Source organism: Peromyscus californicus, unplaced genomic scaffold (genome assembly GCF_007827085.1).
Source record: "Peromyscus californicus insignis strain IS unplaced genomic scaffold, ASM782708v3 Scaffold_2__1_contigs__length_46816999, whole genome shotgun sequence".
NCBI lineage: Eukaryota > Metazoa > Chordata > Mammalia > Rodentia > Cricetidae > Peromyscus > Peromyscus californicus.
In genome coordinates, this window is record NW_026294540.1 from 43169194 (window position 1) to 43182221 (window position 13028).

Genomic DNA, 13028 nt, shown 5'->3' on the forward strand with positions numbered 1-13028 from the left:
ATCCTTGCCAGGCATAGCCTCATCTGCAGATCCTTTTGATCTTTCCCTGGTCCCCATGGACGATGTTCAGAATGCTATTTACCGCTAGCATTTCTGGAGATCCCAATTGCTCTAGTCCAAACATGCTTCTCTGAAATGTAAACAAGTACAGTTCTGACCCAAATGGTTCCTTAGACTGTAAGAATATCATGGTTCTGAAGTTGCGTGTCTGACCTATATAAAAAATTTTTTTTTTTATCAATTCACTCTTTCAAAAAGACAACCTCCTGGGTCTGGGTTGGAATCAGAGCGAGGCCTCCGGGTGCTCTGGAATACCTTGTGTGTTTCTGCACAGTTTAAAAGCAAAGCCTGCCCGGGCACCAGCTTTTGGACTTATTTTATACAAAAAGACTGCTGGGTCTTACTGATGTTTCACTGTTTCAAATTACATTTTTTTTCTAAAAATTATTTTCCATATTTTATTAGGTATATTCGAATTAATCTGCCTGGACTCTTGAGGGGTGACGGATGTCTCCTCCTCTGATGACCTGGAGCCAAAAATTGTTTTTATGTAAACAAACCTCGGCAGGGGAACTTGGGCTGGACTGTTTGGAGAAGAGTGAAATACTGCTTGAGGATATTTGGGGGGTTCGTCTCGGAATGACATCCCCAGAAGCCATTTTCCCTGGGTCACTGAACCCCACTGTGCACCAGGGGCTTGTCTGGAGTGTTTCTGTACAAGTGGGAGGCCATTTGGGAGCAATACTGCTGTGTTGTCGAAGCCATAAATCATTTAACTTGGGTTCATTTTCTGTATCCCCCATGCTCACAGATGAATCTTCCTTTGTCTGTCTACCCTTTGATTAGGGAAAAGAATTTGACAGACTGGACACTGTAGAGAGCAGTTTGTCTCGATGGAAAACAAAACAAAACAAAACAAAAGCAAACAAACAAAAATACCTCACAAGTTTGATATCAATCTGTGGATTTTAAACTCCATTTGGTTATTCCAAAGCCTGTTTCCTTCTATGAGTTTTTGTCATGCCTTTAGATGGAAAATGACGCTGTGACAGCACCTGATGGGATTTCTTTCAAACCTTCTTGTCTGTCTTCAAATGACTCTAGACAGAATAGATAATTGCTTCATCTCCTTATTTTTCCCTGTATCCCCACACCAGGAAATGGTTCAAAATTATTGTTCATTTCAACTTAGAGAGTATCTGTGACTCGATTTCAATGTCTCCCAGTTCATTCAGCAAAGATTTGCTGAGTTCCTTAACACTTGCCAGGCTGTGGGGTGTGTGAAAGAGACGGCCCCAACCACGTGTCCTGATTCCTTCGTTTCAGGACAATGAAGTTGGTAATGTTCTTGGGAGTTGGGCGGGTCTGGATGGTTTATACCCCTTTCTTAAACGAGGAAAGGGAAATATGCTCACTGCCTTCCCCCTCTGGAGCTTGTCACAACACTTACCTGCGTACAGCCTGGCATAGTTCTCATCTCTAAGTTTTATATGTTTCCAGTAGCAGAGAGAGAAAGAGGAATTTGCCTGTACAAAAGACAGAGTGGAGAAACAGAAGCCCCAGGGCTTCGCCTGTGAGCGCAGCCTTGGCTGAAAGGCTGCATCCAGGGCAAGCAGCTAAGTGCGTGCTTGCGCATGCCTGGCTTCCCAGGTTGGCAAGGCAAAGATGCCCGCCCACATACCTGAATGGAGGACCAGCCCCCTAATTATGTGGTGGTGCTTATTTACACAAGTGCAGCAATTAAAAAGCAATGAAACAAACTCTGTAGCTGCAGCTGACTGCTTTCCTGGGCAGTAGTAGAGGGAAGGATGACGTCATAAGCATTTACAGGTTAAGGTTTCCGTTTGATAGAGAAAGGGCACGTTGTGGGGCGAAATGTCATTTTGTATATATCTTTGTCTCATCAGAAGAATTAAGAAGCCAATTAAGCACACTGGTCGCTGCCTGGCGAGATGAATTGGTTTCTACCTGGTGGCCTTGACGCTTTCTTCTTCCTTGGCATAACACACTCCACCCACCCTGTCAGGCTGCCCTTTGGTTTGAATGAAGCTGGGGCTTAGAGTGGTCTGACATCCTGATGTCCTGATGTCCTGACGTCCTGATGTCCTTATACAGACCTCACTGATGGCTTTTTCTTAACCTGCTTACACAACTGTCCTGTTCCCTGTACTTGTATCTGTGCCCCTGGGTGTCCATGGCCACAGCCACCCGTGGGCTTCTCAGCCACACTGGGACTATTCACTGGTCTTCTGATGTCAGACTCCGCTACCCATCTCCCTCTGGGCAGTATCTTCCGGGGCCTCCCCTGAGGGCCCTCCGTGCCCATCATCTGTCTTCTCTCTTCTTCTTTTCCTCTCTGTCTTCTGCGGTTCAGTAACTTGTTCCCACATCCCCGGCTGTTCACATCTCCACCCCATAATCTGGCAGGCTCACACCACAAATTACAGAGCCAGAGGGGCTTGCTGCCAATCTTCTAAGTCCTGTGCTTGTGTGGCCTTGGATTAGGCACTGACTCGGTTTCCTCATCCGCAAGAAGGAAGCCAAAGTAATGGGTGCCTCATAGGCATGGGGTGTTCAGACACGGAGCACTGGGGGGGAGGGGGCATCTCATACACCATAAGTGTTTGATAAATGCTGAAATAATATAAATGTATTCTGATGCTCATTTGTGTTCTGAACCTACTTAAAACGTGGCTTAGATAGTTTCCTTCCCTTCGCCTTGGCATCCTCAGTGGATTATTTGATGAATACTCAACACTTACTTCACCCCTGGACAAGGAAACACTATGGAGAGATGACAGTTAGGATTTACTTTCAAACTTTTCCCCTTTCTCTGTCTCAACGACTACCAAATGCTCCTGCTTTCCTTGACTGTGTGCCCTCTAGCCATGTGGAATGGACTTGGGAGTGTCTCGGTGGCGGGAAGTTGCTTTGGCCTTTAGGACAGCTCCAGAAGAAGTTTGAAATGGTTCGCTTCATGCTGCGTCGCAGGGTAGGAGAGTTTACACAGAGAGAGTGAGTGTGTGGGCTTGAGCGTCGTCTGAAAAGTCTAAATGACTCCCTTGTGCTGCTAACCAGCTCATGACTCCCAGGGAACACTGGCCCAATGAGATGAGTGAAGGACATTCAGAATCACCTGGCTCTTTCCAGAGTACACACCCTCCCTGTGGTACTTAGCCAGTCCTGCTACCCACTGAGGACTACATCTTTATGTTCATTAACTCTTTCAGGTCCTTAGGCTTCCCACACACAGTGAACTACCCTGGAAGAACTGAATGACCTCTTTGCATAGAGGTTGGTGTTCGCCAGTGTTGACTAATGTTTTTCTAAGGAAACTTGCACGTACGAGCAGAACCAGCTTCAGGGTTCTTCCAAGTTGTAGGGAGTTAATAAATACTTGATAAGTGTGGTGACTCACGCTCGTGATCCCATCACTTCAGAGGCAGAGAGTTCAAGGTTATCTTCATCTGTGTGAGACCCATTCTAAAAGAGAGAATGAGAGAGAGAGAGAGAGAGAGAGAGAGAGAGAGAGAGAGAGAGAGAGAGAGAGAAAATAATCCATTCAGCACAGAAATGGGGCTTGATGATGCTGGTTGTCAGGCCAAGGAAATCCCGGGCAACTACGAATTGGCTGTGAAGCCATACGTACTGATGATGCATAGGTATATGGCAGGTGACCCTCCAGGGCACTATGAGAAAGACCTTTTATAAAATCGGTTTAAAGATGTGAAAAATTAATATTAATAGAGTTGCCTGAACCTATCAATAGGTACAATTCAAATACAGACACATTTGGGATGTGTGTGTGTGTGTATGTGTGGGGGGGGTGTGTGTGTGTGTTTGTGTGTGTGTGTTTGTGTGTGTGTGTGTGTGTGTGTGTGTGTGTGTGTGTGTGTACTGGTGCTGGTGCTGGGTTGGAATTCAGGTTTCATGCCAGCTGAGCTACACCCCACCATTCGGTCCTTGCAGTGGAGGAGTGACCAAGCATTATTGTCTGCATTCAGCTGGGGAGAGGCTGCTGCGTCCCTGTAGCTCACAGCTGTGTGATGATGGCATCCCCTCAGAGGCCACAGGGTCACTTCTGCTGAAGCAATCTATAGCCTCATGAGAAACAATACCTCACACCAGCATCCATGTCTTCCAGGCAGAAAGAAGTCTATTGCTGGGTTTGTTGTGGAGACAAATTGGAGGTGGTAGTTGGCAGGTCCAAAGGAAACTCAGGACAGATGGTTATCTGTGGTGCCTGTTAGCACACCAAAGCACATCCTGGTCTCCAAGCTCCCTCAGGATCACAGGTACCTGTTACAGAGTCCATGTTGGCCTCCTGGCTCCCTCGGTATCACAGATACCCATTACAGAGTCCATGCTGGCCTCCTGGCTCCCTCGGTATCACAGGTACCTGTTACAGAGTCCATGCTGGCCTCCTGGCCTCCTCAGGATCACAGGTAACCGTTACAGAGTCCATGCTGGCATCCTGGCCTCCTCAGGATCACAGGTAACCATTACAGAGTCCATGCTGGCATCCTGGCTCTTCTAAACCAGCCTCTCCCCTAAATTTCTTCCCTACCCCCAGCTTCTCATTCCCTTATAACCCTGCTAGTTCAGCTATATGGTCTCATGGCCCTCTCTCCTTTCTTGTCCACTCCTGCCCCCCACTTCTCTTGGCCTGCTCCAGTCTGCCGACCACGTTCAGTCTACTCCTTTGTCTCTCTACTCTGGACCCTTCCATCTGGCAGAGAGCTTTTCCTCACACTTACAATAAAAACCTTCCCCTCGGCCATACCTTGAAGAGGTCACATCCTCACCTTATACATCAGGTGCCCGAACCCTCAGTTTATACAGTAGCTGTTGTCGTTTGTTTTGAATTGGAATGCACGATTCATTTAAATCAAGGCGGACCCTGCCCGAGCAGTCCCAGTATAACAGACACTGCCGTTCTGTGGGGAATACTACGCTCAATGGCTTATATATAGGGCAGTCACATAATTATTCATCCCAAACTGGGACACTTTGGAGAGTGAAAGTTAATAATGATGCAAGGACGCTGTCATCTGAGACTACCTTTGGCAAAAGGGCCCAGATGGTTGTTTCTCTGTTCTTTCCCACAGCGCTATGGGCTAAATATCATCCACATTTTACAAACGGGGAAAAAAATTTGAAACTTGATTAGGTGACATCCACCCCTTCCCCAACACCGAAACACTGATTGCTTTATTGTTTTATTTCTTTGTTTGTTTGTTTTAGAGTATTTTTATTTTTGAATGAGTGTTTTGCCTGCATATATGTGTGTGCCTGGTGCCTGTGGAAGCCAGAAGAGAGTGTTGAATCCCCTGGGACTGGAGTTCAGGAAGACTGTGGAACCACCACCATGTGGGTGCTGGGAATTGAACCCGGGTCCTCTGGAAGAGCCGCCAGTGCTCTTAACCGCTGAGCCATCTCTCCAGCCCCTGCATTGTTTTTATACTTGCCAAAAGGACCATAGGACCAAGAGCACTGTTGGGAATCTGGTGTTTTATAGGTATTTAAATTTTTATTGGCTAATACCTCGGCCAAGTCTTAGCCTTCGGCTCTCCCTCCCTCCCCCTCCTTCCCTCCCTCTCCCTCCCTGTGTGCTTAAGTGTATATAATCAATCTCTCTCTCTCTCTCTCTCTCTCTCTCTGTCTCTCTCTCTCTCACACACACACACACATACACACACACACACACACACACACGCATACACCTGTTTAGTTGCCATAAAAGACCTTCTCTTTAGGATAGGCCTCTTTGAAAGCCCTAAACTACATTCTGCAAGTGTTCTCCATTTGTTTTTCAAATACTACAGAGCGGTCTATCCACACCCATCTTTGCACCAAACATATGCACACACGTGATAAGATTACTTTATTTGCTTATCCATTTATTTTGGTTTTTCAAGGCAGGGTTTCTCTGTGTAGCCTTGACTGCTCCAAAACTCACTCTGTAGACCGGGCTGCCTCGAACTCAGAGATCCGCCTGCCTCTGCCTCCCGAGTGTTGAGATTAAAAGTGTGCGCCACCACCAGACCAGATTACTTCTTTTATGTTGATTCATTCCTACTCTGAAAAGTATATGCAAATACTTAGCTGGCTCTGCAGCTGGGACTGTAGCTTAGTAGTGTAGTACTTATCTGGCATTAGTGAGACCCTGGATTTGAGCTCCAGCCTTGATACTGATATGTTTGTAGATAGATAGATGATAGATAGATAGATAGATAGATAGATAGATAGGATAGATAATAGATAGATGGTAGATAGATAGATAATAGATAGATAGATAGATAGATAGATAGATAGATAGACAGATAGATAGGTAGATGGATAGATATATAAAATTAGAGCTCCAGTTAAATTAAATGAATTAAATAAAAATGTATGCATGCTTTAGCTTCTTTTAAAATGGTCGTTTGTCTCCATTCCTGAGGTTTTTCTGAGGGGGACTGTATTTCTTTTTAGAAGCCAGTGGCAGACTCCTAATTGACAGTAGTATTGACATGAGGAAGAATGTCCCCATTTTCTTCTGGCCTCCAGGGCACTGGGCCCACATAATGCACAGATATACATTCAGGAAAAATACTCACACAAATTAAATAAATGTTAAGGGGGGGGGGTGATTGTAATTCTGGTCTGAAAGGCAAACAGTAGGAGGCAGTAAAGAGACATGACCTGAATAATTTTACAAGTTGGGAATCAGTCTAGAATGTTTGAGGAAGTCGCCAGGGTTGGGATGCTTCAAGTGACAAGGAGTACCCTCTAAAAGACTTCTGTCTCAAGTCGTTTGAACCCCCATGACTCATTCATCTGCTTTGGGGTACAGTTTAAGGAGTGGAGAGGTTACAAACGTCCTGGTCGTTGGATTAGTGACATCTACCTTCTTCAGCCTTCTGTAATACTCAGTGTGCAATGGACTCAGCTATGAACTGGAGCTGGTGAGGAGGGACCTTGGCTTTGGAGGGGGCTGACCCCTGACCTGTCCCCTGTTCCCTGACCTGCTCATGTCCCTTTGTCCAGCCCTCACTGGTGCAAAGCTTTCTATTGGTGTAGCCCCCAGTGGTCTGGTCAGCATTTACAGCTGCCTCACCCGTTTGGATGAGTTGGTTACGACCAAACCAACCCAGCCTCTTTCCAGTGACTGGATGAAGTTGATGACATTGAATTCTTCCCAAGTACAATTTCTGTCTGAGGAGATATTCATATGGCATCATGAAGATATATTTTATAACATTTCAGGTCAGATTTATGTGAATAAATAATGTTCTTAGTTAAGTACTTACCTTTGACTAAGGCTTTAAAAACGTGGTGTAGGGCTGGAGAGGTGGCTCGGTGGTTAAGGGCACTGGCTGCTCTTTCAGAGGACCAGGGTTCCATTCCCAGCGCCACTTGGTGGCTCACACCCGTCTGTAACTCTAGTTACCAGGGATCGAACATTCTCTTCTGGCTTCCATGGGCTCCAGGTGTGAAAGTGATACATAGGCAAATATGTAGGTAAAACACCCATACACATAAAAAATTGGATTAATAATTTTTTAAAAATGCAATGGAAGTTGGTATCTGTCACTTAAATAGTTCAGAGGAGCCAGGCCCTGGTGGCCTCACGCCTTTAACCCCAACACTCTGGAGGCAGAGGCAGGCAGATCTCTGTGAGTTTGAGGCCAGCCTGGTCTACAGAGCGAATCCCAGGACAGCCAGGACTACACAGAGAAATGTTGTCTTGAAAAACGAAAGCAAAAAGATAGCTCAGATGTCAACCTGACTTTTAATAAATGTGTTAAGATTTTCTGGATTTATTAGCTTTCTTTTCTGAACTCTGAAATTTCTATAATTTTCCACAGTGTGTTGCTATGACGTGTCTACCCAATCTGAGCACTCTACCCCAGTACAAAATAGCAAACAGCCACTTCCTGGAAACGTGGGTGGCATTGGTGGAGCAAGACAGTACTCAGGCTAACCTCATTTTCTCTTACCACTCTCTCTTACTTCATAGATCCCATTCAACAATTTAAATCTATTTATTTACTTAAAGCATATTACTTCATCCTGGAGTGGTAGGCTATATACATAAGAGAGTGTCTCCCTCCGCCTCAGAATTACTTATTTTTATTTTTTGTGTGTAAGTGTTTGCCTGCATGTATGTATATACACCCTATGCATGCAGTGCCTGAGGCAGCCAGAGGGGGCATCATCTGTGAGCTGTCTTGAGGATGCTAAGAATCAAACCTGAGTCCACTGGGAGAGCAGCCCTTAACCAGTGCCCTTAACCACTGAGCCATCTGTCTACCCCAGCTCTCTCAGGCTTGGAAGAGCAATGGGATTCATCTTTTCTTGTCTTTTATATTGGAACATCTATAGGAATATCTTTTCCGACTTTACTGGGTTGTACCACAAAACTTTGTATTCGAGCATGAGTTTTTCTTGGGTATTACATGGATGTGTCTTGCTATTTCATAGTGTGAGACATGCAGGGCAAGCACTATTCAATACTTCTTTATTGACCATCAAGTGTGTACAAGGCTTGCACCATTCTGGCAACATCACAGATGCACTACACCTGGATTTAGATATATTCACACCAAAGTCCCCTTGACTTTCAGAACCGGGGAGAAATGTCCCATGATCCAGAGACAGTGTGCAGTGCAGGCCTTGAAGAACATCATTTTGGAGGATGTGTTTGGTAGGTCTGTTGATGCTAGCTTTGTGTATTTTCACACCCTCCACTTCAGAGGACATTTGGAAGGAAGCCTGGTGTTTACAGGACTGGGTTTTTGTAAGAACATTTTGAAATATTTCTCCTAGCAGGATGACTAAAGGAGAAGAAATAGAAGGTCTTTGCAATAGACCCCCAAAGGAACATTTGCCGAGATCTTAGTAGATGCGGAAACATTTCCGATAGGCATTCCTTACACTAGAACACTGGGAAAAGAAGTCACCTTCGCCATGTTTGTTTCTGGTTTTGCCCCCGCCCCTTTCTTCCTCTGTTTTGGCAGCCTCTTGCTATGTAGCCCTCACTGACCGGCTCAAAACTCACTACCCAGACTATGCTGGCCTCAAACTAGTGGCCATCCTTCTGCCTCTGCCTTCTGAGTCCTGAAATCACCAAGTTCCACCTGCATGTTTTGTTTCTTGGTCTGTGTGGGTGGTGGCATTTTTGAGACAGGGTGGTTGAAGCTTGCTGTCACCAGGCTGGCGTTGCACTCTCGTGTCTCAGAGTCCCTTCCGCCGCCGGACTCTCCTGAGCGGCTGGGATCACGGGGTGCCCACAGGCAGCTGCGGCGCTTAGGGAAACGTTTGCCCCCGAGACAAATTCAAAGGCAGCTATGCTTCATTTTGGAGTGGCTCTGTTCCTCTTCTGTGTGTCTTGGGGATTAAAGAGGTGTATGTGTGTGCATGCACAAGCCACCAAGAGACAGAACAAATTACATATTTCTGTAAGTTAACTTTCACGATCCCTCCACTTACCTATCATCTTCCAGTCACTCTCTTTCATTGAACACACAAGCACGGGCATTTAAAATGTTAGTCACCCAAAACTCCAGATGCTAAGCAGGGAAAGTTTATATTCTACCAGCGCATCGACTCTGTAATGAGTCTGATTTGGCTTAATTCCTTTCTACTGTGCAGTCATTTGATAAGCCGCAGACGGGAGTTAAAGCCACAGCCGCACCGTTTGGGCAAATGTTTTCATGGCACTGTTAAGAGTCTGTTGTCCTGTCAATTTAAGGGAGTTGAAATCTTTTTCAGGAAGGCATTCAGAGCTACACAGAGTGCTGTTTATCAACCTTAATTTGATATGCAAAGGACCGTTTCTGCCACTCTTAATCAAAGTGCACAGTAGTTCAGTACAGCCTTGAAAGCCCCGAGTTTCTCGGCCAATGCCACGAGAGCAAGACTATGGAAATGTATGATCGAATCCCCATCCGACACCTCGTGCCAGGACATCAGACACACTAGCCTGACCTCTTCGAGCATAGTTTTGTAAACAAGTAAATATGTATTTTGGCAGCCAGGGAAAGGGTAGGGTATTAGATTAACTAGGGAGACACTTTAGTAAAGTTCCATCTGAACCTTGTATTTATGTAGGTGGGGCTTGGTCATCAATAAAATGGTTTGCTAGTTAAGAGGCAAATCAATCAAATGCTTCCCCTTCTGAGTAAATTCTTGGATTTTTATTTCGTGTGTGTGTGTGTGTGTGTGTGTGTGTGTGTGTGTTATGTGTGAGGTGTATGTGTATGTGTGTGAGTGTGGTATGTATGTGGTGTGATATGTATATGGTGTGTGTGTGGTCTGTTTGTGGTGTGTGCAGTATGTGTGTGGTGTGTGGTGTGTGTGTGTGGTATGTGTGAGGTATGTGTATGGTGTGTGTATGTATGTGGGGTGTGTGTGTGGTATGTGTGTGGTGTGTGGTCTGTGTATGATGTGTGTATATGTGTGGAGTGTGTGTGATGTGTGTATGTATGTGTGTATGGTGTGTGTGTGAGACCTTGGCTGTTCCCTCTTACTTCCTTCTGAAGACAGAACAAACCTGTCTCTTTGTCCCTTGCTTATGAATATGAAGTGGTTTTAATACTCCCACTGAAAACTGATGCTTGTGTAGACATTGTATTTATCAGCTATTTCTGCTACTCTGCGAGCGCTGGGCTGAAAGAGGTTTAGTGGGGGATATTGAACTTAAAGGGGGTGGAATCTCAGACCCGCACAGCTTCCTAGCCTGACTTGCTTTTCTGTAACCTGAATAAAAGAAAAACTGTCTCCCTGCACAGCCTGCCAGATTCTATTGTACACACACACACACACACACACACACACACACACACACACACACGCGTGTAAACAGTACAGTGACTGTGTCTAACTCAGGAAGTCTGAACAGGGTTGTATCAGTGTGAGATGGCAGCAGTCTTGGCTTCTTGGTCTGAAGATGCACTTTTCTTTCTTCCCTACAACTTGAAATATGAGGATTATGAAAATTGCTGGCATTCTAGAGCCTTTGAAATACACAGGCATGTAGCTAATGGATTCTCGCCTGGCATATGGTCACCACTCAGTTTCATAAACCATATTGAATAGACCATAAGGGTTGCAGTTGACTGTTGCAAGCGTGAAACATTGATTTGTTAACACCGGCACCTTTGCTACAATGACCAAAATTGGGAGAAAGTTGTTCTGGGTGACTAGATGACCTGTGAACCGGAACTGGAGGCAATTGACTGGTTATGAGTGTGAGCCCCTATTAGGAGGCCAATTACTCTGTGGTGTGTGTGGTGTGTGTGTGGGGGGGCTGTGGGGGTGTGGGTGTGGTGCGGTGTGTGGTATGTGTGTTTGGTGTGTGTGTTGTGTGTATAGTGTGTGTGTGTGTGTATGTGTGTGTGTGTGTGTGTGTGTGTGGTGTATGGTGTTTGGCGTGTGTGTGTGTTTGTGTTGTAATAAGTTTACTTTTCAAACTGTACTTTCTGATAATCAGATTTTTAATGAATCTCCTCTAAAAATGAAGCCTAGAAATTGGATGTGAACATGGTCTTACCCAGAGTACCCTTTCCATTTTAGCACCTCTAAAATTAACCTGCTGCTTTTCTAACGAGATTCCTGAGTCTTTAGTAGCCACACACCGAGGGGCTGGGTTTACTTTCCTCATGCTGTGCTTAGTGGCCCTGGGGCTATTCTCAGTGTGAATGCGCATACATGTGTGCAATCACACCACGAGTCGGGTTGAGAGTAAAAACTTGTCTCTTTTATTTCTTATTTTTAATTAGATTGTATTCCTTGTGCAGCATAATGGGTTTAATAACAATGTTTTTGATTATGTGCTCGGGCCGTATTCATCCCCTGTACTGGTCAGTTTCTGTCAGCTTTGCACAGTCCTAGACATACCTAAGAGAGAGCCTCAGCTGAAGAACTGCCTCGGTCAGATTGGCTTGTGGGCATTCTCCTGGTTGATGATTGAGGTAGGAGGGTCCAGCCGAGCGTGGGCGGTGCCACCCTGGGCAGGTAGGTGGTCCTGGGCTGTGTAAGAAAGGAGGTTAAGCAAGTGATGGAGAGTGAGCCAGCAACTGCATCCTCCATGGTCTCTGCTTCAGTTCCCACCTCCAGGTTCCCGCCTCGAGTTCCCTCAGCCATGCAGTCTAACTTGGAAGCACAAGCTTTCTTCCCCAAGTTGGTTTTGGTTGATGTTTTGTCAAAACAAAGAAGAGGAACTAGAATCACCCCATTGCCCTTTCCTGTCCTCTCCCACTGGTCCCCTCCCCCTTCCCAAGTAGACCTCTCTCTGCTTCCTATCATGTCATAGCATGTCATGTCGTGTCATATTATATCTATGATGGATGTTAATGTATGTTAATTGCAGCTTGTTTTCTTTGATAAGATGATCTTCACACCCACAAGAAAAATCATGACAAGATGGTTCCATGGGTCAAACCACGGAGCCATCCTGCCAGACAACCTGAGTTCGATCCCAAGGACCTACTGTGGAAAGAAAAAACTAATTCCTACAAGTTGTCCTGGGAACTCCATACATGAGCCATGAAATGCACATGTGAACATGGGCATGCAAATAGATAAATAGATGATAGATAGATAGATAGATAGATAGATAGATAGATAGATAGATAGATAGTGATGGATGAATGGATAGATAGACAGACAGACAGATAGAGATAGATAGAGTAATTAAAGTAAAAAACTAGATATAATTATCTAATTGAGTAGTAAATGAGCTCGGGCAGAAGATGGAATAGTTCATGAAGTGTGTGTCCTCTACTGACGAAGGACACAATCAACAATACTCAAATGTCCCTCAGGCACAGAATAACAGCCATCAAACTGCCCCACTGAGCTCACTCATCATATTGTCCTGCCAGACAAGGCTTTTGCTTTAGGGGATGACTAAGAGACTGTCACTCCTTGGGCCAGGAGAATGAAAATGTTCCCCAGGCCCGAGACTGATAAACTGCGGATGCTGTTCCCTGGACGGCCCTTCCCATTTGAGTCTGTGATTGGACGGTGTTTTACCTCGAATG

At 45.3% G+C, this 13028-nt stretch overlaps 1 protein-coding gene across 4 annotated transcripts in view; it reads left to right on the forward strand.

Moving 5' to 3' along the window:
- The window catches only part of Fry (FRY microtubule binding protein), a 403165-nt gene that overhangs the window by 141589 nt on the left and 248548 nt on the right, over nucleotides 1-13028 (forward strand). The window lies entirely within an intron of this gene.